Source organism: Harpia harpyja, chromosome 8 (genome assembly GCF_026419915.1).
Source record: "Harpia harpyja isolate bHarHar1 chromosome 8, bHarHar1 primary haplotype, whole genome shotgun sequence".
NCBI classification, from domain to species: Eukaryota; Metazoa; Chordata; class Aves; order Accipitriformes; family Accipitridae; genus Harpia; species Harpia harpyja.
Genome location: NC_068947.1, coordinates 41,797,326 through 41,821,244, shown reverse-complemented (window position 1 = coordinate 41,821,244; position 23,919 = coordinate 41,797,326). Strand labels below are relative to the sequence as shown.

Genomic DNA, 23,919 nt, shown 5'->3' with positions numbered 1-23,919 from the left:
AATATATATGTATACATAAGTTGGCTAGCCTACCTTGTGGAAAGGCTGCAGCTAAACTGAGTCTGAGCTAATATTGTATTACCATGGTCTTCTGGTTTGTAGATAGCCCTTCCTTATTAGATGAAGTTCTGTTCTTGCTCCACAGAAGGTGCCTGTGTATATAACTCCTTTGTATTGCTTTCTGCAGAGTCCCTTATATATTTCTTACTACTAATGCTGTGTAGAAAAGGAAATCCAGAGATTTTACTACTGATAATTAACCATATAATGGCCATTAGCAAAATAAAGATTTAGTGGTTTGGGAAACAGATTATTTATATTGTGTATGGTTTATTGCCTGATAACTTGTTTGGTGACTGGATATTCTTTTCCTTCTCCTGGTCCTTTTCTGCTTTTTCCAGCTATGGTGTTTACTCCTCACTTTGATTATCTAGCAGGCAATAAAGTATATTGTATGTTTTGAAGCCAAGTGGTGTGCTTCTTAATTGTCCATTACGGGGCAGTCCGTGTCGGTGGAGGCCGGACGGTGGAGTTGTGGCTGCTGCCTGGCAGGAGGACAGCTCTCCAGCCGCGGCTGGCACCTCTCCCATGACAAGGCAGGGTCCGGGCAAGCACCCAAGACAAAAACCTGGCGTTTCCTGCCGAAAAGGACGGAGCTGCAACCAGGAGCAGTCATAGCCTTGCTTCCTAGCCATCCCTAAGGACGTGAGGAGACTGCGTGGCCACAGATCAATTACTGCAAATCAATTAGAATCATAGAATCATAGAATCATAGAATCATTGCGGTTGGAAAAGACCTTCAAGATCATCAAGTCCAACCATGCCCCCTAAACCATGCCCTGGAGTACCCTGTCCACTCGCTTTTTGAATACCTCCAGGGATGGTGACTCAACCACTTCCCTGGGCAGCCTGTTCCAATGCCTGACAACCCTCTCAGTAAAGAAATTTTTCCTAATATCTAACCTAAATCTCCCTTGCCTCAACTTGAGGCCATTTCCTCTTGTCCTGTCTCCAGCCACCTGACAGAAGAGACCAAAATTACCTTCTAATTTCACCCAACAACCCTCTTTGCTTCTCCAGCACGGACAGCGGTGACAGCGGCAGATACCCTCACTGTCACGGGCAGCTTCTGGCTCTCTCAACAGCCTGGTGCTCCAGCAGTGCCGGGTTTTTACCCCGAAGTACGGAGATCGGCAGAGCTCGGCGCACACACCCGGCTCGCGTCCACAGCCTGGCTAGGAACGGGAGGGTCGCTCCATGCCTTCCCGCACGCCAGGCGAGGCATCGTCCGTCCTCAGCAGCTACACACGCAGGCAGCGTGTGCCGAAACACCGCTCCCCGGCACGTCCTCGTGCTCGTGCTCGTGTCAGATGGCCCGAACTTACCTGGTCCAGGTCGCTCACCTGACGAAGCCAGTCCTTCTGCGGGAGCCGGGACGTGGGCACGTGGCCCCGCTCCTCTGCGGCGCCTCGGGGGCCGGGGTGTAAGACAGCAAAGCCGCTTCCTGCTAAATCTCGTAAGAAACAAACAGCTTTGGCGTCTGGGGAGATGAAGCTGCTAAAAAACTCAGCCTGCGTCAGTCAACACCATTTTCCGGTGTTTATTTTTCCCCGTTCCACCCTGAAGCAAAAGTTGAAATGGTGGCACTGCCTGTGCAAGAAAGTTTCCCCAAAAGCAGTAAAAAACTCTCATTTGTAAGTCAAATGGAATTTTTTTGCTTCAGTTCTGACCTTCACCTATTTTTCTGGTTTTTGCATGGGCACGTGTGTGCATACTACACATATATACACGTGGCGGAGCCGCTGGAAAACCTTAATCCATACTCACTGGTAATTTAAAATCATTGAATTGCTTACTGGATGCTGATGCTCTAAATGGTGGCAGTTGCAAACGTGACAGTATTTTTACAGTTTTGCATTCGTGCAGCCCTACTTGGGCTCCAGCCTGAGCACCGCTCTGGTCCCTGCACCGCAAGGTGGGTTTTTGTCGGGGGCGGCTGCTGCAGGGGGTGGAGGGGCTCCTCACCAGTGTGTTTAGGTGGGGATGCAGGGGCAAGGGGGACACACCTTCATTTTAGGCGGTCGTAATCGAAGGGCTCAGCAAGTCAAGTATTTTCTGCTCTTTTTCGGGCTGTCCTTTCCTCGTTTAGAAGCGGGAATACAGCATGACCCCTTGAACAGCACAAACCGCCAGTTTGGTCCTCTACCATCCGCACCCCTCCTGCTGGGAAAAAAGTGCTTTTCTGCATTAATAAAAGTATATAGAGGATTATTTAATTTGTTTTGACGTCAACAGAGAAGATGAACCCGAGACTTGCATCCAGGAAATGTCTGGCTTCATCTTGCTGTGCTAGCTGCATCGTGGGGGAAAAAGAGGAATAAAAGCTGGTTCCCATTTCTAAGCAGTGGGGCTTCTCCCTTGGACCATAACCCCCTAAAACACTGTTCCTGTGTCCTCAAGTGCCTGTACCAGGACTTGGCCTTACTTGCACATCCCACCTGGAGAAATCAGTTGGTAATGTAGGCAGCAGCAAAGCTGGCGGCTCTGAGTGGGTACAACAACCCACAACATCTATATTCAGCAACTAGTGAGTGCTGGAGTAAAACTTCAATTATGAAGCATATTTTATATGCATGTGTCTATATTTTATATTTTTTCCTTTTAAAAATTGCTTATTATGGCATATTTATGATTGATGGGGTTTTTTTTCTCCATAGTGCAAATTGGATCTGTCACAGGCTTTTTTGCCAGCACAAATGAGATGTAAGAAAAGAAGGGTTGCTGCAGGTTACTTAGGGAGGTTAATGCCTTTCTCTCCGGATTAGTCCATCTGGCAGTCACAGGGAGCATTTGTACAAATAAAATGAATCTTGTGTTTGTGCTGGGCCTTGTGTCCTCAGAGGAAGCCCCGGGCAGCAGATGCTTCCAGGTTTGCGGAGGGAAGGCTTGGGTGTGCTCCAGGCTCCTCCACAAGCTGTGGTTCGGTAAACCCCACGTCTTCAGCCGCAGACCGGTGCCTTTCTGTAATTTGTTTCACCATTTGGTGAACGCTTTGAACCAGCTTGCCAAAGTGAAGGTCTTGCACCCCAGTGGACTAAAGAGTGCTTTCAGGCTGATTCGAAGGCTGACAAAAGTCTGTGCGGACGCGCTTGTTTTGGGTGAAAGCAGAGTGGGGCAGAGCATGACCAGTCCCTTGGCTGTAACAACCCAGTGGGTTTGGGTAGGAGCATTGGTTATGGGCTCAGTGGTCTCAGGACATGCGTCTGGCAGGATTACGGGGAGGTATCTTTAATTAAACCAACTGGTTTAGGGCAAAAACCAGACACTGTTTCAGCCTGCAAGCCCTGGGTCTCAGCTGTGTGAGCATCATCGCAGCTCATCGTTTTCTACCTGCTGCATGGGGGCTGGGTTGGACAAGACCCTCGAGCCACGAACCCACACCTGGGGCTCGTTTCCGACCCGTGGCCGCGCTGGCCAGGCCCCCTTTGAGCAGCAAAAACCACCGGTGGTGTGTGGTGGTGAAACGCTTGCACCGACCACGTTTCTCCTCCTTGGTGGAAGGTCGCTACCGGCACCGGGAGCTCGTTTTCTGTCACTTTAGTGTTTTTGGAAACGGCTGCTGCTGGGATGGAAACACCAGCACCCAGGTTCCCATGTCAAATCGCTTAAACCCCATTCCTCCTGGCGGGCGTTGCAGGGAGGTGCATACCCCGTAACGCAGCCTGCCTCCGTACACCGCGCCGGCACCGCCGGGACTTTGGGGGGGCTGGCTGCAAGAGCAGGACAGGGCAGCCCACGCACCTGGCGTGCAAGTGCTACCTTGCGTTGGACTTGCTCTGCGAAAAGCGAACGGCTTCCTTGTTGTCTGATAACCGAAGGGAACCTTTGGTTGTGGGTCACTGAGCAGCGGTGATAACCTCTGATTTAAAAATTAAATAAAAAATAAAGCTAGGCACTGCAAGCCATTTGGGGCAGAAATCATCCTCCTCCTCCCCCCCCCTTACTGCATCTCATCAGCTTCCTATTGTTCATTCAGATAGATTTGCAGGCACACTTGGGCTGGCACTTAATTGCTTGTCTTAGGGACCAGAGTCTTTAATTAAAAGCCTGATATTGCAAGGCATGGAGAGGAATCCTAAGTGGCAGCAGTGCTCATGGATGTAAAATCTTAACCGCAGTGCTCCACCTTTCCTGGTCTTAATTTCTCCCTAGCTAAATGAGAATGGATTTTTTTTCACTAATGTGTCTCACTCCTTAAACTTTCTTGAGCTTTCTATGCTATAAATGGTTGATATCTAGTCTCCTTTTCTCCTGATGGCACACCATGAGATTTAAAATACCATGGATGCTTGGGAAAGGAAATTTGCCTGCAAACTTTCAGCAATTCTTTTTTATTCAGATAGAGTTGGGGAAGGGGAAACCAAACGCAAATATTGTCAGTGCCAGCCATCCCTTTGGAAGGGAAATCTCTAATTGTACTAGCCTGGGAAGAGGGGTTTTCTCCCAGGGTCTCCAGCAGTTAATGAGCAGCGGGAGGGGGGGACGGGCGACGGGGGGGACGGGACGGGCTCTGAAAATGCCCTACTGCACTTTTGCTGCTTTTAGTTACTAAGTGAGATTTAACGGTGCCAACCTCCCAGGACATGTAATGAGGAGGCACGTTAGGCAGACACGGGGTGCAGAGCACAAGGAAGCAAACCTGGTACTTGGGCCTCTGGTTATAACCTTTTTCCCCCCCCATATGGCAGACAAAAAGAAGAAGAAGTAGATCTACGTAAGCTGAGTTGCTTGGGTTTGAAGCGATGTGAAAATCTTCTGTTTCTGAGGCATTTGTGATGCCAAACACTTAATTCCTTCTCTGGAAAGAGGTGGTCGGGAAGAGTTGCCGCTATAGACGTCGAGGGCTGGTTTCCCAAAACCAGCTGTCGCAGGCAGGCTCCCATGGCACAGGCACAGCGCCGCAGGGCTGCGCGGCCCCGAGGGGTGGCAAAGAGCTCAGGTGGTAGAGGGGTGTCACCAGGGCTGGAGGAAAAGGGAGGTGTCGGAGTCCCTCGAAAGCGGGGTCCCCCAAAATCAGCTTTCTGAAAGGGCTGTAGGCTGGGAAGCAAAGCAAGCAGAGGGCCACAGTAACCCGCCAAAGTCTCTTTCAGACAACAGTAATAAAGCATCAGCTGTCAGCGGCTGGTGCAGGGTTGGTTATTTTTTTAGGATGTCGCAAAAGAAAGTTCAGCTGTTGAGAGCAGGGTCCGGATTACCCCGGCTCTCGGTAACTGCTGTTCTCCAGAGCTTGGCAAATGCAAAGGCTTGGTCTTTGTGTTTGCATTTTCCGTGGCAGGGAGCTACAAGCCAGCCCTCCCTCCAGACCACTCACACACACACGTGTGCGTGCACACACACACACACACACACACACGTGCACACACGCAGCCTGGTACCGCTGCCCCGGCTCCCGGCAGCGATCCTGTCCACCACGGCCGCTGCCTCATGGCCTGGGGCTTGCGGACGTGCTCCCTCCTTTCCCAGCCTCCTCATCCGGAGCCTCAAGCGACTTCAGGCCTTCCCTTGGCGGCGGTGGGCCTCCATCTCAGGACCTTCGCCACAGGGCTTCCTGCGTCCCCCTCTGCCGAAAAGCCCGCGGGCCGCTGGCAGGCGTTTCCCCGCAGGGCCGTGCCGTGGAGCCAGGCAGGCCGGGTTTTCGCCAAGGCTGCCGCTGCTCCGGAGGGATATCGGGGCACCCAGTGCCCTTCCCGGGAAGTGACAAGTCGTGGGGTGGACATGTCCAGCGTGGGCCGGTCCTTCAGAGGACACGAGCCCTTTTTCCTTCCTGCAGCTCACCTTCTTGACGCTAATGATTTATAGCACTCAAACGAAGAGGCGAAGGTGAGTAACTCCATTAGAGTGCCATTGCTTTCAGGGGTTAGTTTTGGGAGAACTGCAAGGACGGCTCAGCCTGCAAGACACAGGATTCAAAGCGAACTGAAAAGCCAGATCACCTGTCCTGGCGGTGTGCGCGTCTCTCCTTTGGTGGTGGTACGCTGTCAAGTACTGCAGCTGGCGGTGCGTGGTCTAACGCCTCGATGGAGAAGGTCTGCAGCTGCTCATGGAGAGGGCGTCATGGCTGGCAGGAGCGCGGGCACTGCCACGGGTTAGCCTGGCCAGCGAGACGCTGAACCAGTGTGCGTGTAACATGGATGTTATCCCTTAAAGCGTGTGCCCAGCCTGCTGGTGTGGGTGGCTGGCACCCACCGTAGCAGCACGGATGGAGGTTTGGGGGTGGCCAAGGCTGTGCCTCCGGGCAGGCGGTGGTCCCGACGTGCTGGAGTGGTGACTGCAGAGCTGAAAGCATACCTCCTGTGGCAGCCACGCCAAGAAGGGGTTGGAGAAGTGCAAATGGGACCTTGCCTGGGTGGACCGTGGCATCCCCTCTAGCCAGCTCTGGTGGAAAGATCAGTTTCTCTCTACCAGCTTTGTTTATGGAGCATTTTTACCAGACGCGTTGTTACATAGAAATGTTGTCTCTTTTTTAGCTCCTTCCCATGAGTTGTTTGATTTGGCAGGCCACCAAGCCTCAGTAGCTGCTCTGCTTGTCCTTCCCAGTCTGGAGTTTGTCTGGGCATTTTAGCAAACAAGCAGCCTCCCATCACTTACTTGCCATCTGTATTCAAGATGAGGAACTGCTGCGCCAAATGCTGGCGTCTCAGCAGCCCTGGTAAAAACAGTGTCATGGCACGGCAGCAACAGCGTGCAGGTACTCATGTCTCCTTTCGGCTCTTCTGGTTTCCCTGTTTCTCACAAGCCAGTTTTGGACCGCACCACGTTCGCCATCATCCACCCCAGAGATGGTTGCCTTTGATCTGCGATTTGCACGGGGCGGGCAGAACAGAGCTGCTTTCAATCTGGAGCCCATAAATCACTTGGCCGGGGGGATCTGGAGCCCCCCTGCATGAAAACAGAGATATAGAAACCCAGACCTCTGTCAATAGCCCTGTATTTATCGCCTGAATGTTTCATTGTCTGATGATGTGTCGCTGGTCTCTTCATTAGCTGTTGGGTCTTTTCAACAGGTGCCGTTAACGGTGATGGCAGGTTTGATGTAAAAGCTACAGCCACATGGCAGGAAGGCAGCACACCAGGCGGCTGTTGGAGGGGATTTAGTTTTCCCCAGTATTTTCTCATTCCTTTTGTTCCTGGGGGGGAATGCTTTCACTACCGTGCCCTAAATGCACTCGCAGTCAGTGGAGTTTTGCCACATGAGAAATTGGCCTGGCCTGTCCCCCGGTTTTGGTTTCTAAATCTCCAGATTATTTGTATAATTGAGTGACATCCAGTAAAGATCTTTTTAATACCAGGTCCTTTAAAGGCTAATGGAAAATATTCATGTGTATTTATGTGTAATGTAATTATTCCCTTGTTTTGCATGTTACTGAAAAAAGTGGTGTATTCATAACACATGGACATTTAAGGCAAATTTTAGTTGCTAGAAAAGTCTGGATTAGTGATGTACTTGATTCATCCTTTGGGGGCTGGAGTATGGTTGATTCATCACTACAGCTTTAGCCAAGTGTTTAATGTCCTTTTCCTTTTCTTTTTCCCCCAGCTGGCTGGATGTCTAGTTCCTGTTTATTTTAATAGGAATTAGACATGCTTATCCCTCTGACATTTTTGCAAACTCTCAACTTCAATATTTTCCTTAAATAAACATGCAGAGCACAGGCATGCAGAGGCTCACAGTCAGCAGCTGCCCCACTGCTGCTGCCCCCCAGGGCACACAGCCACTACTACCACCTGTTTCCAATGTGCTTTGCTTTCTTCTTCCGAAAGCACCGGGGCTGCGTACAACAGCTCTGGAAAAGCACCAGTGACGAAGATGATTTAAACGATAAACTTGGAGGTAGGGGCAGATGCCCTGCAGCACAGCTGGGGATGTCTGCATGGGGGAAAAAAGGAAAAGGGAAGGGGAAAGGGGAAAATCCCCGGTGGGAGTTGAGTAATCCTGCTGGAAGGTTTATGCCTTCAAAGGCCAGGACTGCAGAGCTGCAATGGGTGTAAATCCCCATCCCTGCAGTGTGCCACCACCCCTCCTGCCTGCCCCCGCTCCAACTCCTAGTCCCATTTTCTGCGTGTTGGTGTTAGCACTGGCAAGGTTCGTCATCATGTAGAGCAGGACTCATCTGATCGAGCCACTTACTTACTTACTTAATAGAAGGATATGAAAGACAACGCTGCTTGCTTTTTCCTGCTCCCTAGCTGATGCACTTGACCCCACAATTTTCTCCTAGGCCTGGTCAAAAAAGGTTCTGTGATGGAAAAGGTACTCTGATGGAACGCTCTTCTGCTTTGCTGTGCTACACAAGTTTAATTCAATTTACGTGGGCTGAGGAACCACATCCGCTACATGGAGCAACAAGTATATTCATGGTCTAACAAAGCCTTGCCAGTCTAATTGAAATAAAACCCAACAGGTTCTATTAATTCAGTTACCATGTTACTGAAATTCATAATCCCAATTATCTAATGACTGCTAATTTTTTATTATTTTACCCTTTCAGTGCATTGGTATGGCATTCTACATTCCTGTTTCTGTGCCAGGAGAAGGACATCGACGATGGGGTTTCTTCCTCCTTGGTCAAGAGCCCATTGGAGGCTTTTTTTTTTTTACACATTTTAAGCAGTCTGGTTGAGCAGTCTTTCCTTTTTTTTTTCATTTGTTTGCAAGTGTAGTTACGCAATGATCACTTGCATGGTAAGAGTCTGACAAACCCTTGCTGTCATTTCCTTGCACAAAGCAAAGCTAAAGCTAAAAGCAAGTTAGGCAACAGTCAGGCAATTTTCTCTTACAGCAAAACACAAGCTGAAATAATGTCAAGACTGCCCAAAACAAGTTTGTCCAAGGTACCAGGCCTTGTGGCACTGAGCTACCGCCTGCTTGCAGGTGTATCTTACTGCAGAGATTTACCCTGGCCCTGGCTCTGTCCCTGCAGTCGGCTCTAGCTCCCCAAAATGTTTGACTTCAAGAGTGCCTCCAATGGCTCCTCTTTGTTAAGCAGAGTGTTCCTCAAAAGATATTTGATTCTGAGGCAGCTTTTCCTTTTATTTTTCCTTTTTATAACCAGCCACTGAAGGTAAACCACCTTCCATTACCCAGAGCGCTGGGGGTGGGGGTGGGGAGCGTCCTTCCCACGTCAGTTTAAATTGCTGCAAGCCTGGGGAGATGCCGGATATTTCTCAGGTCTCACCAGTGTTGCTCCAAGTCTTGAGAGCTGTCAAACTGGCACTGCTCATTTTCATGTAAACCAGTTTATTTCACCCTCTTCTCTATTCCCCAGACTTGTTTCAGCCGATGACGTGATCCAGGCTGAACATGAAAAGACTTTGGCTGGCTGGTACAGGCATAGTTCAGCTACAGCATTTGATGATAATGCAAATAATTACCAGCAGCCCTATGGAGGGAGCTGTGGCCCGAGTGGAGCCTCTCCCGAGTAAAATGCTCGAGGTGTAAGCGTGGCATAAAGAGGCCAAGCTCTTAGGCTTAGCTGTAGTTTCATTGGGTTTTGATGCTGCAATCGAGATTTAGGGGTCATGCTTCTGAGAGCAGCATCAAACATCAGGTGTGACACTCCTGGAAGTACCCGAGAGTTGCTGGGAGAGGAAAGTGCTATTGAGCACCTTCCAGATGAGACTAAAATCAGCACAGAATCATTAAAAATTATGCAGCCTCATCCAAAGCTTTCTATAAATTTTAGTTATTTAGCAAATTCAATGGTTCTCAGACTCTCCGAAGGCCCAGTGTGCCCGTAGATCATCGGTCTCCTGCAGACCCAGGCAAACACCAATGCTTTTCAAGTAGTATATACTTGGGTGAGTACACTCACATCGTGGTTTCAGATCTGCTTACATCCATACAGTTTACACTGATTAGGTGCTGTTTCAAGCTAAGCCACAACAAGGCACTGTTAAATCTATGTAGTACAAAACTGAAACATAAACAAGCCCAGTCCTGATGTCCACACTAACAATTTTCAGGTTATCATAGGCAAGCACAGTGGAACCAGTCCAAAATACCCAGTAAGGGTGGCTTAATCCCACCCAAACCCCAGGGACCCTGTGCAACCACCAAGTCACACCAGATTTGCTGTTAAACTGGTGCACTCACTAGTGCTTTGGCTCAATTCATCTCCTCCTGGGTCTGCTGGTTTGGAGGAGTTGTGTGATGTTGGATCAGCTGCTGTGGTGACGTCCTCCTCTGCTGCAAAGGGGGGTGACAGTGATGCATGTGCATTAATTTTCTTCTGTCATTTAATAACCTGGCAGGTCTGGGCCAGGCATGCCAAACGCAAGCCAGCCCTAAAGGGGACATACGGGATCCTCCTTTGGACAGCTTCCAGCCACGCGTGCGCTGGGGATCTTCGGTGCATGGGCATGGGGACAGACAGACAGACTACACCTAGTTGTATGTAAAACCCCTGAAATTTCAATACAGAGTCAGCGACTCAGCTGTCTTATCTAGTCCATTGCAGCAAATTACTTGCTAATGAGCCATTTGAAAAATGACTTTTACCCACGACTGACCTCATTGTGCTGCTTCGCCTTGCTGGCTACCGGGGAGGGAGAGGAACCTTGGGGAGAGCCCGCCTCGGCTCAGGCACCCGTCCTGGAGCACTGCTAAGCCACCAGAGCAGTGTCACCCACCTGTGGGTGCGAAGGGGAGCAAGTGCAGGTGAAAGTCCAACCTCACACACCTCAGCGGGGTGCGCACATCCCTGTTTTTAAGTGCAGGCTGTGCTGCAGAAAGGGGAAGACAAACATATCTCCACGCAGAGCCAGCTTTGAGCTGTGTGGAAACTGAGGGCAAATGCTGGCCCATGACAAAAAACCCCAGCATTTTCTCTGGCTCCTTCCCAGGAGCCTCATGCCTCCACGTGCCGGGGGCTGGTGGCTGGTGTGCAAGCGGGGAGCAAGGCACCGGCGGCTGGGGCTGCGTGCCTCGGGTAACATGGGTTGAGCGAGAGCAGCGGTGGTGTCTCCGCTAGGACCACGTCACTGCAGGGTCTTCAGCTGCAAGTTTGGGCTCTTTTCCTTCTGCATCCACATGGTGTTAATGCGCACAGGGTCTCAAGCACTGCTAAGGCAATAAATGCAGAAGTCTCTGAAACAGATGCTTTTCCTCCAGCCGGTCTATTGCTTTGCAAAGAAAATGTTATTTCTAACTAAAACTGCTTTATGCTCCTGTGGAAAGTTTTTATCAGATCAAATAGTTTTATCAGCTCAAATATTTGCTATTCTGGTGCTGTGTGAGAATGGCAGGGGTGGTGGTGGAGACACAATGTGTACCACCACCACTAACCAGCACAAGTGGATTTTTTTTTTTTAAAAAAAACCATCCTATTAAACAATATCCCAAGGCTGTAAAGGCCTGTAACCAGGCTGGCCACCATGGCGTGCCACATCCCAGGGACTGCTGGTCTCTGACACGTGATGGGCATGGTCATGGCTATGGGTGACAAGAGGTTGCCAACAGAAACCCTGTGTGCCCCAACTTCCCCACTGGCCTCGGCCAAAACCGCTGCCGGGAGCCTGGGCATTGGCCTGGCGCTGCAGCGAGTTTGGGGCCAGAAGCCCAGTTGGGCTGAAGCCACCCACCCTACACAGCCATGTGTGGAGGGACACGAGGAAGGTGGCTAGCCCAGCGGCACCAGTCTTGCTTGCAGCATGGTATGGGAGAGGATGGTGCCAAGTCTCACGCTGCCAACCACGAGGGGAAGCCACCCCGACACGTGCACTGTGGAGGCTGTTTCACTTGGGGTTTGATGGACGGGCAGAAAGGAGAAGGGGAAGGAACACCACCGATAGTGGGAACCAAGGGAAGGAGTTGAGGCTGAAGTCACCCAAACCCCTTGCAAGGAGGGGAGGAACTTGCCATACTGAGGAAACATTGGTTGTGAACCTTGAACGATGTCCAAGTGCTGCAGGAAGCAGGCATGGGTCAATGTTTTGAGGAACCCCCATCTCCACATGATGTTCTTATACTCCGAGCAATCTGTAGGGAACTGAAGAGAAGTTGTTTGCAACTGTCCAGCAAGCCAAAAATGTTTCTTTTTAAACTTTAATCCATAGTTCTAATCCAGCTTGAAAATCTGTTCACAGACCATTTTAATATTTGGTGGTGCTGAAGTTGGGTGAGGCACATGGTTTAATGCCAGCAGGTGCTCATGGAGGGAGGGTGAGCGAGCCAGCGAGAGGCCACCCTGCCTTCTTCTTCACGTAATTAATCCTTAAACAGGAGAATAAAGAAATTGTATAACTATAAGGGAGAGATCATTCACTAAAATACTTGTCTAAAACAGATGGCTCTGGTGACTCAGATAAAATACTCCCCCTGCTACAAGCTAGCTGAAAAGCAACCATGGTTTGCCATTTACAAAAAAAATGACACACTGTGATGATGAGCCTATCTAGGAAAAATGGAGGAAAAAAGAACACTCACAGGTCCCATTTAAAAGATAAAAAAGGTTTATATCTGGACCACGTCTCTGGTCTAGCACCAGCTTGGTGGTGCGTGTGCGCAAGGATGGGGTGTGGGACATGTCAGAAACTGATTTGTTACTTGCCCTTTTTCAGGATGGAGTTACATCATTTACAAACTCCCAGGGCACAGGGATTTCCATAAATACCTTCAGCTTCTTGGTTTCGGTCACTTCTGTGGCATCGTTGGTTTTTCCTTCATTTGGGGGAAGCTATAGGATATGGTTATTTTTGCCATAGATTTTGTGCTTTAATTCCCCTCTTCTACCCTTGCAAATTCAGCAAATTCTTCCCTTTTGTTGCTTTTGGCTACTGGCCAGCCCCAAGCCTGTGCTTCTTCTGTTCCGCTGGCTACCTTTACAAATATCTGCTGCTCTGCCCTCTTCTTCTGAGACTTGATGCTTTCACACCTCTTAGAAAAGCTTATGTTATTCTGCAGCATTCACATTCTGCTGGAATCCTTCAAAATGTCTGTGTACCTTCCTTGCAGCTTACCAAACACTGCATAGCTGCAGCAATATTAGGTAGACTTTGACTTGAATAAAATATAACTTACATCTACAGATACACTTTTAATTTACCAGTTTTGAGTAATTGCTTGCTTTTCATAGTGTAATTTTTACAGCTAACAGGGAGTAGCTACAGCTGGGGTGGCAGCGCAGATACTCTTCCCTTGCCCAAGCCTTTGCAGTACAGCTGCCAAGCAAGCCGGCATCGCACGACTGCTGCAGGCATCCCGCCTGGGCATCCCTCTTTGGGGTCACACCAGAGGTCAGGGAAACCCAAAAACCACGTGTGCTGCCGGTGGGGTGATGCCAGCTCGTGCTGCCCAGCCTGCACGCCCCTGGCCCTGATGGTGGGAAGCCTGGCTGATGCTCTAGACCCTGCTGGAGGAGGTCTTTCCACCTTTCCATGATGGCCAAGGAAAGCTCTCTGTATAGCTTGTTGTAGGTAGAAGCTCTCCTGGGGTGGAAACCATAGTTTTGGCCCTTAAAATATCTGGTTGGGCTGTTGAGTTTGCTTTCTCGGTTTCTGCTGAAGGTTTCCCTTCAGGACCATGCATTAGGGGCTTCTCAGCCTTTAGCCGAGTGGAGAGAAGGGTTAGGCTTTTAATAAAGTCCATTAATAAAGCCTGCAAGCTATTGGAGTGAAGCCAATGCACAGTGAAAAAGAAAAGATCTGATTAACCATCTCTTTCCTTGTTTTCCAAGCTGATGTACCATCGCTGGTTGCAAAATAAGGCTACCCTTGCCTGTGTTCAGAGTATGGTGCATTCACCACTCCTGTATGGTGTAATGTACATAGTATACACATACATGTATTTATGTATGTATGTGCCTGTATCTAATAACTTACCTTATATACCACAGTACAATGGTATAAGTCCCTTTATCTCCTTATACTGGGGTAACTACTAGTTGCCATACAGAAACTCAGGAATGAGTACCGGGGTCCTTGTGTCTGTGTGACTACAGCTGCAATTGGGGCTACACCACTGCCAATGCATTGCTGAAGAAAAATAAAACAGAAAAGCAGCTTTGAATCCTCCCAGCTCGAGTCCCGCAGGGCTGGGCTGGGAGAGGGCAGCCGTGGTGTGCTCTCAGCTGCATCACCCTTGAGCAAGGGAGGAACGCGGCGGCCCGCGGCGAGTGGTGCCGATGCCTGGTGTGGTCAGAGCCAGTAACCCCGTTCCCTGCTGTGTTTCGCTGCTCTGAAACCTCATGAAAACCACGGTGTGGGGAGAGGGCTCAAGGCAGCATTAACAAGTATGTCAAGGCCGTCTTTCTACCTGCTGTACCCTAATAATGGTGCTGCGTAAGAGACAGCACTGCATTTCCTGCACTTAAGCTCTCAGGCGAGTGAACAGGACTTATTTCGGTGTGTTACGCTACTGGGTAAGGGAAAAATAATCTTTTAGTAATATTAATTCTTTTTTAATTTGTCAGTAGCACACCAGCAGGCAAAATGCCACCAGCATCCCCTGTCCCTAGGTAATAAAGATGAAGGTTTTCCTAGAACATGGCCCTTGGTAGGCTGGGAAAGCCATGTGTGGTGCTAAAGGCTGTTGTAGGCCTCGGTCTTACCCGGTTTGTGCTTGGTTGGGTCAAAGCAGTACCTATAAGCCTTCAACATCATTTTTCTCTTGTGTAAAAACTAAAGACACACTTCAAGAAAGGTAGACATTGCCTTCTGCTAACTTTCCCATCCCACCTCCCAGCCCCAAAGTCTACATTTGGAAAGTCATGAGATTTCAAAGCAGTTTAAGGACCTGCATATTTGTTAAAACAGCCTGTCCAAAAGCTGGTTTTTCTTGGCTTTAATAAGTTGAGAGGTTACAATACACCAGAACTTTTAAGCAGGTATTTTTAAACTGCTTATTTTAATCAGCTGAATTTAAATTTTGGCTCTATTTTTCTGCTTCCCTAAAGAAAAGTTGGTATTTCAAAAGCTCAGGGCTTCAGTTCAAGTGATTCACCCTGCTGCAGATACCATCTGAATCAAAACAAAGCATGGATCCAACAACCACACTCACTAAGAGAGAATTAAGTCACTAAAAACATTTTTTTAATTGGCCTTTATGAATAATCATGACATATTTCCCCAACTGCTCTCTTTTAGCTTTGTTTTAGTAGATATAATCCCCTGCATAAGAGAACCCCCACCAGTTTGAAAAGCATTATCCTCAAAGAAAACAGCCTCTGGAGGCAAGATGGGCCCCACCCTCCAAAACACATGGACCGGTTATTAAAATGTAATGCTGGCCATCCTCCTCCTCACAGGAGGATGGCTGTGTGCCTGCTTGGCACAGGACATACACATGATTTCAGAGGTATTCCCAGGGAACAACAGTGGTTTGCTTCTCTTTTTGTGAATCCTGCAGGCTGTTCCCAAAAAAAGGAGCTGCTACAAACCACTGTCCTCATGATCCCTCATGATCCAGAACCCTAGTTGGCCTCACGCATGAATCCTCAAGTCCCCAGTCTTTTTCCAGTCAAATGCACACCTTGCCCATCCCAGGAATCACAAGTGGTTTTCTCTCTTTCCATGAAATTTCTTAGTTTCAGACCCTCCACTGTGTCCTTTCTCACACACTTCTTTTCCCCAGCTGTAGTCACGTCTGTCCTGTCTTGACAGGAGGTTTTGCCTGCAGATCTAGCTCTCACAATAGCAACATTTATCCTCGCAACCTGATCACCATTTTTACAGATCTCTCTGATCTCCTACAGGCTGAGGTAAAGCAATGGGGCTGTAGTGTGGCTTTGCAAAATGGAGAAGTCAATCAGTGCAGCTCCAAGTCCTCTGTCACCAGAGGTGTACACATGTAGGGGACCATTCTGCTGCACCAATGCATTGTTTGAGGAGCTCAGTCCGTCCAAACCTTCTGCTTTCGTCTTATACCTTTTCACCATAACAACCCTTGAAATGCAACCTCAGAAATTATGTGCTGGGTCAGCCAAAACTCATTAAGTGTCTTTAAAAATAACTACACTGGGATACTGCCTAGCTGGTGTGAGTGCGTATGTGCACATATGTTTTTGGTAAACAGAAGGTTGACATTTTCAAGTATTCAATGGCCAGGAGGGAAAACTTTTCTTTTAATGAAAGCAGATTCCCACATAGCTATGTGATACCAGCAACTGAGCCATTAAGATCACATCGCCGGCAAAAAGACTCATGATTAAATTAAGAGTGGCTGTTCCTCTTTTGGGACATTCAGCTAGTGGTTGTCCCTGACAGTGGCAATCACCTGGCCTGGCCTTGTCCTTCCAAAAGGTAATCATCTATGTCTTGGCTATGAACATCAAAGACAAATTTGCCCGAGGGCGATTCATCCCCATCCCAAAACAGGTGATGGATCTTGCCTTGTAGATGTGCTTTTTCTCTTTTTTGACCATTGAGGAAGCCTAGGTGAGCGGCTGATGCTCAGCTGTTCAGCTGCTAGATGACCCTGTGGGATGAAGTAAGTCCTCTCCCCCCCATCAGATGTAATCTGGAGGAAGAGCAAGGACTCTCCTCTGTGAAATGTGAATGGGGATGACCCTGGGCATCACACATGCCATATGACATCAGGAACAGTTAGAAACTGAGCATTGTTACAATTTAGGAAGAGGTTAAATAGTTGCACTACACTCAGTCTTGATAACTGGTTTTCCTTTTGCAAGGAAGAACCATAAGTAAGGTAGAGGAAATACAAAGAGCACACAATTCCCATTATCACAAGCCTTGAGTTTTCAAAGATACCTGAGATTGGAATAAAAAAAAAAGAGAGAGAAAAGGTGTAAGTTATTTTAGTGTGTAGATTTTGCAGCATTTGATTTTCCTAGCCGTGGCCACGGGGGCTGCAGACCTACGGCTGTTACTGTTGGTCTGGGAGGGAAGACTGTGATTCCCATGTGTACTGGTTTTGGCTGGGATGGGGTTAATTTTCTTCATAGCAGCTTGTATGGGGCTATGTTTTGGATTTGAGACCAAAACAGTGTTGATAACACAGGGATGTTTTAGTTCTCACTGAGCAGCGCTTACACAGAGCCAAGGCCTTTTCTGCTTCCCAGCGCACCCCACCAGCAAGCAGGCTGGGGGTGCACAAGAGGTTGGGAGGGGACACAGCCGGGACAGTTGACCCCGACTGACCAAAGGGATATTCCAGACCATATGGTGTCATGCTCAGCATATAAAGCTGGGGGAAGAAGAAAGGAAGGGGGGGACGTTCGGAGTGATGGCATTTGTCTTCCCAAGTCATTGTTAACGCGTGATGAAGCCCTGCTTTCCTGGAGATGGCTGAACACCTGCCTGCCAATGGGAAGTGGTGAATGAATTCCTGGTTTTGCTTTGCTTGTGTGCACAGCTTTTGCTTTACCTATTGAACTGTCTTTATCTCAGCCCACAAGTTTTCACACTTTCACCCTTCCGATTTTCTCCCCCATCCCACTGGGGGGAGTGAGCGAGCGGCTGGGGGGAACTTAGCTGCCAGCTGGGGCTCACCCACAGCACCATGCAAACTCAGAGTCAGCACGTCCTTGGTGTATCTGATGGGAGAACAAGCAGTACGGATTTCTGCCAGTCTCCTCGCCAGCTCTCCAAAAATCAACCACTTCATCAATCAGACAGGGTAATTTTTTAGAAGTTGGACAAATATTTAAAATTTGCTTCACTGAGGTGCTGCTTCACTGAGCTCACAAGTGGCTGCAGAGGAAATAACAGATAAAGACATATTGCCTCATTTTTGTCATCACTTTGAATCCTTCATATTCTGCAAGAACAGCAGTTCCCAACCATTATTTTTAAACGGCGTCACTGGTGCCGCTTTCCCCTCCCGGTCCTCACCGTCCCTTGCCTTCAGCCGCTTTGTGCCCGGGTATTGGCGGCAGCGGAGCAGCACTGGGACGAGAGGGCAGCAGGGACCAGAGGTCTCCACAGGCCATCGTTCCCACCACGTGCTCTTGCCGTGCCCGGCTCGGCGAGCCCACGGGTCCTGTCGGTGTGTGCTGCCGGCACTGTACGTGGCAGCAGCTCCCCACTGGGACGGCTGGGAAGGAACCACCACGGCAGACAATTTTTTTCCTCGGTTGCTCTTTCTGAGCTATTAAAACATAAACATTAGCATTGGCGAAAGGTAGCTTTAAAATCATCTGGTCTGCATCCCAGTGCGGAGTCAGCTTTTTGTCCTCTCTGCAAAGTTATTATTGCCCTTTTCATCCCTTGTGTTGTCATGCCTTGCCACAGACTGGGTTTTTTTAAACAACCTGTTAGTTCCAATCCTTCCTCTAAGGCCATGTTTTTCTAGGCTTAGGGTCATTTTTCCCCTGGACCCCCTCCAACAGAGCCACAGCTCCCAAAATCCAGCTGGGGCCCTGATGCCTCTGAGCTGAAGGGAAGAGTGACAAGCCTCTTTTAGGCCATCCTCATCTTCCTCCAGCCCAACACGATGCGTTTCTCAACAACAGCACAAGGTGACTTGTGATTCAATCAAATTCTTCAAATGCTACAGAGACACCTCTCCATTTGCACCATCTGGATTTTGGTGTGCATCCACTTGCTGTGGCACATCCCTTTTTGATCCTTTCCCTCTGTGTCCTCTGCTATAGCTACAGATGATCATTTCCAGGTAGTGGCACTTGTGCCACTGTTTCCAGCCCACTGAAGCTGGCTGTGTGTCATCCATCTCCTCCTCCTGATTGGGAATGCACAGAAAATACTTATGTGGTTGCATATGTACCCGAACGTGGACATGCATGTAGGTGTAGGCTCAGGTTAAATAATTTAACAGCTTCCGAGTTATTTATTCTATATTGATGTTCCGACATGTTGCTCTAAGAGCAGCTTTCAACTTGGTCTGCATTCTTATTCATTGCTTGTGGCTTCTCTCTCTCTCTCACCTATGGACTACACAATTCCTTTGAGACTCAAAAGCACTGACAGGTCCCAAAATGGGAATCGGTTTAGGACTACAGGTTCCCAGGCAGACAACCTACGTTTCTTACCATAGCCCTCAAACATGCAGCAGGCCCAAGCCTAAAATCAGTTATGGGTTTTTTTTCCCTCTTTATTTGCTTTTACACCAAAGCGAAAGTAACCTTTTGCTTTGGTTGGCACGGGCAATTTCAGTTTATTCATGCAGTGCCAACAGAGGCAGACCCGCTATTAAATCGAAACCTGGTACTGGTGCCCTGTTCTAGGAGTTGGGGCTGGTTTAACCGGCAGTTCAGAGGCTGTACCTCACAGAATCCGACCAGCTTGGCCGAGTAACGGGGAGCGGCTCCGTGCTGGCAGCGTTTGCCCCGTGAGCAGCCTACGGGGACCTGAGGGCTCCAGCAGCAGCTGCTCTGCAGGAGGATTAAAAGTGACGGGACAAAATCTAAACCAGGAACCTGATCCGCCAGCCACCCTTTGGAGGCTTACGAGCATGTGCACAGGCCCCCAAGGGAAGTGGGGAAGCACACACGCACCCCCACACCTGAGATATTTTGGGCTAGAATACAGGGAAATCTACTGAGGAGTAACTCTGCAGTAATGGAGCGTTTTGCACAGCACAGCTCTTGGAGTGAGTTTGGGTTTCCAGGCTGCCCGTACTTTGGTAAACTGTACTGCTAATTACAGCTGCTTCAAGCTGATGTTAACCCCACTTCAAACCCCCAACCAGCTTGACATGGAAAAGATGCAATTAAAGCCTCCCCCACCTCCTCCCTTTTGCCGGCGTCTGTTCTGTTCTTCAAGCCTTGTGAGCTCTCAGTGCTTTTTCTTTGCTGCTCACATGGGGCCAGATTTTGGACTGACAGACCCTGCTATGTACCAAGAAGGTTATTTTGTTCAGGTTTCCCAGCCTGAGGCTGCAATCTGGATTAAGAGCAGGTTCAGGCACAGAGCAGTCCCTCACCAAGTGCGTGTGATGAAGAGGTTGTTTTTGTACTGTTGGTAAATAAACAAGTAGTCTCCTCTACCTTTTGGTGCAGGGCTTTTCTCTTGTGCTGCTTGTTTTTATTATCCTTTCCCTCCTGGCTTTTTTGACATGCATCATGCTATTAATTCACCTGCAGAGCCTGTCAAGAGCTCACACTGTCTCCAGTGAAGTGTATGGAGTTCATTTAGCCGGCCCTGGGGGACGGGAACCACCTTCTCCTCCATCACCTTCCCTGTGACTGGCACAGTCATGACGTATCTTATCATACATTAATCATAATTCCTTACTGATGCTATAATGAGCTTCATTTCAAGCTCAGTATGACATTTAAAGCTGTTGATGTTTTGGTGCTCTGGTGTACTGTCATTGCAAATACCAAAAGCAGCCTTGTGGTCCAGAATTATTTGGCGATTTTTTTTTTTATTCCCTGATTGCCCATTACTATTTGGTTTATATCATTCACTGGAGAGCTGGTATGAGGAAAAAAGGGTAGCGTAAAGGGCAACCTACCAGGGTTATGGTAGTATCAAGGCATCACCTTTATTAAACACAGCGGTAAAGGTGATAGGGTGGCACATCTACTAGGCAAATCTCGCACCCTGCTCCAAACAAACGAACTGCACATCCATCCCTACTCATCCTCAAAGCTAGGCTGGGGCTCCCTTCCCCACCTCTTGCAGGCAGGCAGGCAGGAGACGATGAGCTGTATTTCCACCTCTCCCCCACAGCCTGAGAGAGGACCAGCCACGCTGCCGCTCTGGAAGTGGTGGAGGAGGCACCGGGGGGTCAGACCAGGAGGGGGAAGGCAGCAGGGGCCCAGCACCCCCTGCCCAATCTTGTTCTGCTGGGATGAAGTTCTCCAGTGACTGCAGTATCAGACGAAAGGGCAGAGAAGGGGTACTGAAGAGAAAAAGCAGTTGCCCTCCTCCTCTCAACTTATTTTATCCAAATTTCTCCAAACCGTTTCATTAAATAGCAATATCACGGTACTGTTCAGCTTTCTCAGTCTATCAAAAAAACAACTTGTTTTTTCCTACCTACATACCAGGTAAGGGAGGAGGAAGCAGGAAGGACATTTTAGGTTCCTACAGTTGTACCTGCTTATCTGTTGCTATGCCAGCTGAAACCTCACAGACGTCCTAGAATAGAAACTGCCTCACTCTGTCAAAGCCTGATGTACTTGATGCACCATTTGCATTCTTAAATGTAACTCTAGCTATACAGGGATTGTTTCCGAAAACCTCACTGTGCAGTGCAGGGTACAGAGGCATCTGCTTTCATGCTGTGCTCCTTTAATTTGTATCATTTCATTATAACCCGTAAATTCTCAGTGTTCTTTGATGCGGGACAAATCAAAGCTTCCAAGTTCTACCTAGGCTGACTCCCAATACCTGCAGAGGTCTGTACACCACACAGCGCCTTTACTTCCACTTCATGTTTAATAAGGTGAATTTTCTCTTTTCCACAGAGCTCAACTCGTAAGAGATGTCAGAGAATCCTAAATCACCTTTTGCTTCAGTGAAACTCTGTATTGACTGGTTATGCTTGAACTTAAATGAAATTAATTGTAATGGATAGACCTTAAAGATCCCTGTTCTCCTTACTGGCATCTTTTGAACTTTTCATTGTTTGTGCTTGGATGAACATTCTGGTCAACAGCAGAGTGAATTTCTGCTGGTTTTTTTGCATATACCTAATTTATTAAAGAATACTGCTTTCTTACACAGGCACACCCCCCCAAACCCCAAACCCCCACAATACAACCAACTGCTCTTGCTCTGAAAGCAATTCCTGCTGCATTTATGAAAGAAAAAGAGGAAAGTTAAAGGAATGTAACCAAATAAAACTACCATTAAGCTGACCCTAAGGGAGAAGTTCTGAAAAATGTTGCCATCCTTCATTTTTTCCACAGGTTCGGTAATCATTCTGAGTTTAACCTGTACCTATATGTGCAGTCTTAAAAGAAAGGGGGGGGGGAATACTAACTAGCTAGAGCAATCAGTTTCAAAATCTTTCCTTATCTGCAAGTACATAAATTGTGAATGACAGGTAAAATTCAGTACTTTAAATTTAAAATTACTTTACAGTACTTAACAGTACTTTAAATTTAAATTAAAACTACGCCAGGCCTTACTCTGCACCAGTTAGTTACTATGCCCAAGGGACATCACTGAGGCACGGAGGCAGCATGCCGAGTTCGTGTAACAACTGTATGTCCCCAAGTACCTCCGCTTGGTCAGCGGGTTGGTAACACGCAGAAGCTAGCACTATATAAATCGTCTTACAACTCCTGAAGGGTCCCAAATGTACTACTGTTAGTCAAGCTGGAGAAACTGTTCACACTCTTCCAGCAAATCTGCAGTTCCTAAGCTCTTTAAAATACTTCTCCCACCAAACGTGTATTCATGACAGAATCTCTCTTCCCTTCATTGCACCCACTCTCCAGCCCAGTAATTTCAAAAGCCTTTCTGTAGTCTTCAAAAACAAGCAAGCAAGCACAAGAACAGAAGGAAACCAAAACTTGTTTCAACACTGCAGTTCTCCTCCCGCAAAGCAGATGATCCCCATCTCCATGCTACTTACGTTTGTGTATTTAAGTTTCTGGCCAATTCATGGATCCACTGAAATATTGCCTGGTTCTGCCCTTTTCTCATACTTCACGACTGTGCCTTCCCCTTATAGTATATCCCAGCTGCGGCAGACGAGGGGGTCTGCGAGAGCTAATCCTCAGTGCTGATGCACGGGTGCAGGCACCGCAGCGCCTTGTGCAGGGTTTGGCGCAGACCCCCAGGCCACGCCGTACCCTCGCCAGGTTGCAGGAGCACGCAGCGGCGGGCAACCAACAAGACAACAGGAGAGACAGCCCAGCTCACGCGCTTCTTTCCTCATGGAAGTTTGCAGGAGTCCTTGAGAAGAGAGGAAGCAAGATGTGCTTAACTCCAGGATAGTACTGGCTGTACCTATGACAAAGGCACAGAACACTAAGCACTAAAGAATTACTTACTGCAGAAAAAAAAAATTAAATTCTTCTGTGAAGCGGAAGGAACTAGAGGATGTCCACTCTGCTATTAGGCAGGCAACTACAGTAGTAAATGTTCAACTATAGAGCTCTGATAAAGCACTGAAGCTCTTCCAGAAGGCTTCTGGACTGGACAGGTCAGGTTTGGGTTGGTTTTCCTGGCTTACCTGATTGGAACAGTCTGAATGACAGGTATTAGACGTGATTGCACTGAGATATTCTCCAACCACTTACATTTAGATTAGCACCATTTTTCTCACCCCAAAGTTCAAGCACGCAGTTTTCCTGAGCTTTAGGACCAGGATCACTGTGAGCTTACAGTTCACCCTGCAGTTAGGTCCCTGCACAGCAAAATCTAAAACTTTTACGTGTCATAGCTCAAACTGTGGTTCATGGCTCTTTAGAGAGGTAAGTGTGTGTGTGTAGGGAAATCACAAAAGATTTCAGAAGAGATTTTGAAGGAACAGCCATGGTTCAAATCACCCTGAACAAGCAGAGAACTGCTAATAATTGTAACTGTTCCCATCAGCTCAGCTCCACTGAAGGCGATGTGCGAGCAGAAACACTTCCAGACAGGACTTACAACCTTCTCCTGTTTCTCCACTCTCAAACAAATGTCAAACACAACTTCAGAAAATCTGGAACTTACGCAGTAGTGCTTTAGCAGTAACACACAGAAATGTCATTTCAGCACTGTGAAGACTGACTGGAAGTATGCCCTGCTCTGCTGTGCTTTTAAAGTTACATTAGGAGCTTGTTATTCCTCAAATCATATTTCCTCCCGCAGCATACTTGGGTGACAACATTCGATGGTTGAAGTCGGTCAGCCCAATTCAAGTTGTTAGAGGGCAATCTACGTACTTCCTTCCCCAACTGGATGACCTTTTTAAGGAGAAACACCAAGATCTCCCAACCAAAACCATCTGCAGCAGCCTAAGCAACAGAGCACGTTCCTGTATATCCAGTAAGTAATCTGGGG

General features: G+C 48.2%; 1 long non-coding RNA gene across 1 annotated transcript; it reads right to left on the bottom strand.

The window, feature by feature from the left end:
- Positions 1–11,374: 11,374 nt before the first annotated feature.
- On the bottom strand, positions 11,375–17,061 carry LOC128145293 (uncharacterized). Its single transcript, XR_008236416.1, has 2 exons — positions 12,147–17,061; positions 11,375–12,047 (listed from the first exon to the last, which is right to left on the bottom strand). It is a non-coding gene; the product is annotated as an uncharacterized LOC128145293 (long non-coding RNA).
- Between the last annotated feature and the right edge of the window lie 6,858 nt (positions 17,062–23,919).